This window comes from Lathyrus oleraceus, chromosome 2, assembly GCF_024323335.1.
Source record: "Lathyrus oleraceus cultivar Zhongwan6 chromosome 2, CAAS_Psat_ZW6_1.0, whole genome shotgun sequence".
NCBI lineage: Eukaryota > Viridiplantae > Streptophyta > Magnoliopsida > Fabales > Fabaceae > Lathyrus > Lathyrus oleraceus.
Genome location: NC_066580.1, coordinates 97695991 through 97701990, shown reverse-complemented (window position 1 = coordinate 97701990; position 6000 = coordinate 97695991).

The following is a 6000-nucleotide window of genomic DNA, read 5'->3' as shown; positions in this document are numbered from 1 at the left end:
CCTTGAGAAATTTGATCAATTGGTGAGATAGTTTATTGGAGAAGTTACTCAAGATACCTAGTCAAACTAGGGTTTCCAAGGCAAATCACCCTCAAACTCTTGAAGAAAACTTGATCAATATGACATGTAGAGAACATTGGGACTCATATGATACTCATAACCATTCTTGAATCAATTCTTGGTTGTGCTCTTTGTTCATGAGGGTCTCAAACCCTAGATATGATCTTGATGAATCAATGAGATCATGCCCTACCTACAAAAGAGTTAGTTAAATGCAAAGACATATTTTTTGTATTTTGGTTAGTGAAATAATAAAATACAAGTATGATATAATCACAAAGTACTTGGTGATCTCTCCCAAAACAAACCCAATGAAAAGGGGTAAGGAGGATGTCAAGGTATGATCCCAATCCTAATGCTTATGATGGAACTACATGAGGGATCTTGGGGTCAAAATTGGGGTCTTACAATATGGTGAAAATTGTAGGAGATAGGGTCTAGGGAGACCCAGTTTTGATCAGATGAATCCATCTGGCCAACCACCATCAACCAACTTGCAAATTTCCAATTCTCTTGACTTTCTTGTCTCATGGTAGATCTTATATGCATAAGATGATGAATTTTGAAGTGTCCCTTGAGAAATTTGATCAATTGGTGAGATAGCTTGTTGGAGAAGTTACTCAAGATACCCAGTCAAACTAGGGTTTCCAAGGCAAATCACCCTCAAACTCTTGAAGAAAACTTGATCAATATAACATGTAGAGAACATTGGGACTCATATATGACGGTCATAACCATTATTGAATCAATTCTTGGTTGTGCTCTTTGTTCATGATGGTCTCAAACCCTAGATGTGATCTTGATGAATCAAGGAGATCATGCCCTTCCTACAAAAAAGTTAGACAAATACAAAGACATATTTTTGGTATTTTAGTTAGTGAAATGATAAAATATATGATATAATCACAAAGTGCTTGGTGATCTCTCCCAAAACAAACCCAATGAAAGAGGGGTAAGAAGGATGCCAAGTTATGATCCCAATTCTTATGCTTATGATGAAATTGCATGAGGGATCTTAGGGTCAAAATTGGGGTCTTACACATGGGCCTCAAATGGGGTGTGTGCTATGTAATGTGTAGGTTCAAGCATTAAATTGGTGGGCTTGAAACCCACAACGCAAGTCCCAAATGAGAGAGGATGAACTAATTTCATTCACTCGTCATTTGAACATCTAAAGTCCTTCTCCTTGTTTGAAACCAAGCTCCGTCGCGCCAAAAATTGCTTCCGGCAGCGGAAGAGGTCCAAACGTGAATCCTCACACACAAAGGAAATCATCTTCATATCCTCATCCATAATGCGACATCAGTTTTTCTCAAATCCTACTCTAATGTCTAAATCGCAGGTAACATCACATGAACCCTAAGAATACCAATTGTAATTAATCGAGGAAGACACATTAATTGGAGCCTAAACCTTAGGGGTTTGGCTCCTGAGGGTGACCTCTACATTGTGGCAAGACAAATCAAGCAAGAGGATGATAAATGAGAGCTAACCTTCAAGGCGGAGGCTTCCCCAATGATTGTTACAGTGGAGAAGATGATGATGAAGTAGAAAAATCCAAAAAACTTCCAAGAGGTAATTCGATTCGCCTTTCCCTTTGCACTATTATTTTCTTCTTCTTCTTTTTATCTCTCCTTAATTTGTAGGCAAATTTCTTGTAGAGGTTGCGTGAGATCGGGAGGATGGGATAAAAATGCAGAGAGTTTAGATTGAGAGGATGAAATTCTCAGAGAGTGAGGATTCTGAGATTTCTTTGTGAGATATTGTGATTATGATTCTGAATGATTGTTGTCATACCCTAATTTTTAACCCTAAGATCCCACATATCATTTGCATCCTTGCATACAAACAAGGTCACATCTTGGTCATCCCCTCTCATCGATGGGTTTGCCTTGTGTAGGGATCACCAAGCACCTCTTTGCTAGTGTTTTATCTTTGTGTTTATATGTTCATTGCTTATTTAACCACTAATCAAAAGTAGCAAAAAATATGTCTTGTTTTCATTAAGTTTATTATGTAAGGTAAGGGATTTTCATCAAGAGCATTAAGCATGGTTCCTTAGCTAGGGTTTGTGATGATTTCTCAAGTCAAAATATGGTCAACCATTGATTCTAGAGGGCCTTATCTCTCAAAAGGTGATCTAAAAGGTCCTCAGGCATCTTTCAATCTCATTTTGATCAAGAGTGTCTCAAAGTTTTGTTGCTTATTCCTCAAGAAAAGTCAAAGGTCCATGTCTTAATTTTCATGCCTTCTTCAACAAGTTACCTCAAACTTTGAGCAACTTAATCAAACAATATTCAAGGATGCCTAATTTTGAGTTCATATGATTATTCATGTGCTTTGAAATGCCAGGAAAATCTAATTACACAAGTTTATTCCAAGGGGTTTGACCAAAAAGTCAATATTTGAAGTCAACGTTCCAAGGATCACAACTCATTCAATTCTCAACATTTTTGAATGCTTATTTTTGCATACGACTCCTATCAATATCCTATACAACTTCTCTTTACATGACAAGAGCCAATTATGATTGGATTAGCATCAAAAGTTTGGAAACATTATAGGTCATTTGTGGACTTAGTGAAATTTGACCTATTTTCAGGTGACTCTTTCTCAACTTTCAAGGATTATAACTTCTTCCATTTTCAACATTTGAAGCTGATTCTTTTTGTACAATATCATTTGTGACTCCCTCTACAAGATTTCTTCAAGGATCAAAGTCAAATTATGCTTGTAAGGCCATGGAATTCTTTGAGACATTACAGGTCATTTTCGGGCATTGGGGACTTAAAATTTTCTAAGTTACATTACCAGTTTTTCGTGCCAATTTCAATATGTCACAACTTTGTGATCAAGTGTCCAAATGCAAACTTTATTGGCATATTGTGATCTTTGATATGATTTCAACCAATTGCAAGAAGAATGGGTTCAAAAAGCCTCGTGAGCAAGATGCCCCATTGAGTTGAATATGGTGACTTGGAACTGAAGAAATCACCATGGTCCGAAATTTGACCTCCACTAATCTCAATTCCAAGCCAAATTACCATGCATTTTGAACCTAAACATGTTTAACCAAGTCTTCAGAAGTTAATTGACTCTTAAAATGCATGATTTGGCTGAGTTTTGATTGATTACGAGTCACATTTTCCACACATTCTGATCAAATTTGTTTTGCACGAATTAAGCTTGATTCCACACGTATTTGAATCCCAACACATCTCCTATAAATAGAGGAAGCTACAACATTCATTTCCAAGCTTTTGAGAGCCAAGAAACCCCTGCTTCAATCTGAAATTTTCCAGAAAAATTCAACTATCGTGTTTTGAATTTCAACTTGTTCAATCTAATTTCTTGATTCCATTAGCATCTTCAGTCTTCTCTGAAGCTTTTGCAATAATTCCCAAGCTCTAGGACCTTCTGAAGTGCTCTGATCAGATCAATCTTCACCAACTTTTGATCATCATATGGACAAGGTAGTTCTGAGCATCATTTGAACTCAAACAAGTTATCACAATATAGCCCTTCACTCCCTGATGCTTTCCCCTAACTTATCTGGTGTTGATTGATCATGTTCATCATTTAATTTTATTTTTCGTGGCTTACTTGCTTCTGAAACTTCTCTGAAATTCCCCATGCTCAATTTAGATGAATGAATTTGGAGCATGAGGTTGAATTCGTGATGAGGAGGCGGTCACATTGGTAGTGGTCTCATGTTCTGAATTTACCAAATGATAAAACTCCGGTGAGGGATCATCGGGGAAGATGACCGGAGTCTATCTCAGGTCATCTGACTTTGCTTCCACGTTGGACATTTGAAATGTTCTGATTGGTCCAATTTGAATTAGATCCCGTGTTTCATTTTTGCTAATTTCCATCGTGCGCCCCAACCTATGGATTGTTGGATCTGCCACATAAATTAATGAGGTCAGATCCAACGCTCCGTGCTTTGTTTGATATTTTTATTTATTTTAAATTGCATTTTCTTTTAAAATTCATAGAAAATTCATTTTATATCCAAAATAATTTCTAAAATTCTCTTTTATTTTTCTTCATCCAATTTCTATTTTTTCATATTTTATTTTATTGATTTTCTATTTTTCATGGATTTTCTCTTTTTTCCTTTATTTTTATTGGTTTAAAAATACTTTTAGGCATTTAAAATTTCTGAAAAATTTATCTTATGTCTCTTATTTTATTTCCAAACTTCCATAATTTTCTTGGCCATTTATTTGGTGTTTTGAAGGGCTTTATGAATTTTCTCTTTTATTTCCCTTTTAAAAATCATTTAAAAAACATTTTTGATGCATTTTATTTCATTTTGTTGTATATCATATTTGTTTGACCTTTGTTGACTTATGTTGGGCCTTAGATCTTGGTTGTTTTGACCATAGGTATCATCAAACTCAATGGATCTTGGGTGTTGATGGGGTTAATACCCTAATCCACCAAAATGGATGATTTATTTTGATAATGACTTGATCAATCCTTTAATCCAATTTGAGTTTTATTTCTCCTCTTCTTCTTCATCTCTTTCTTTTCCTCTTGATCAATTGGATGATTTGTATTCATCTTGTTCATGATGTGTGGATTGGTGCTTGGTGAACTTTCATCATTTCAAATCTACCTCATAATTGATCATGGATCATTTAAGGTACTTTGAATTGATGCATAAGTCTGTCCTAAGTGTCATGAAGTATTGATTGAGGTAATGGACCACTCTTTTAGCCTTTGTGTTTGATCCATCCCCATTTATTTATTTTTGTGGCATAACTTTTTAGGAGAATGATTTACATATCATTTTTCTAGCATGTATTAACACAAACATTGTCATTGATCGGCCTCAGATAGTTGTAATTTCTACATAAGTCCAATTACGATTGCTTAATATAGCGCTGAATGTGTACCGAAAATAAGTCATTTTCATAAGTGAGATTTTAAGTCTCCTACTCCTCATGGTATTATGTGAAAAATATTGTTTCTTTTCCAGCTAAGAGTGCTAGTGACATACTTGTTGATTTTATCCAAGTTGGAGCCCTTCTCGTAGGTAATGTAAATGTCCATATTTTCATACTTGTTGGTGAATAGTTGAGCGTGCTCCAAAAAATGACCAAATCATCTTTCATTTTTGATTACTAACACAATTTACTAACACATTTGTATTAACTTTACTTTGACATCATTTATCTTATGCTTTTATTTTGTGGTATTTACTTTATAATTTTATTTTTAGCATCTCATATCATATTGTTTGTGCTTATGTTATTTGTCCTATGTCCATTTGGACTTTCATTTTCTTTTAAAAGACATTAATAAAAGAAAAAATCCTAAAAATAACTTGATTCTCTTGATTCATGGACTTGTGCTTACCATCCTTAGCATTTTTGTGGAGCTATGGACTTAGAATTAGGATCTTGACCTTTGCTTTGGGAGTTTGTGATTTGAGACCTTGGGTTTCATTTGTTACCTTTGGCTTTGGATTCCTTTTGAAGACTTGGTTTGGTTACTTTGGTTTCATTTGATACATGAACTATTATTTTCTTATTTGGCTTGCTTTAGGCTTAATACAAATGAGGGAATTCTTGCTTGACTTATGTCATAAAACTTACTATCTCTTGGTTAGATCTTTCCTCCCTAACTTTTATTTTATGCTCTATGATAGTCTCTTCTTCTCCTCTGCTTCTTTAATGTTCAAAATCTTCTCTCTTTTTTCAAAACCTCATTGTTTTTAAATTTGAAACATTTTCTTAATAAATCTTGACTTTTGTCAAATGATTTTAAAAATATTTTTTTCTTAATAAAATGCTAATACATCTTAAGCATATTGAAACCAATTTCAAAAGACTTAAAAAATGCATGAACTTATTCAAATTATTTTGTGCCCTTTTTGTACTTTTTCTTTTAAAAACTTTTTCTCAAGATTTAGACATGAGTTATTTCCAT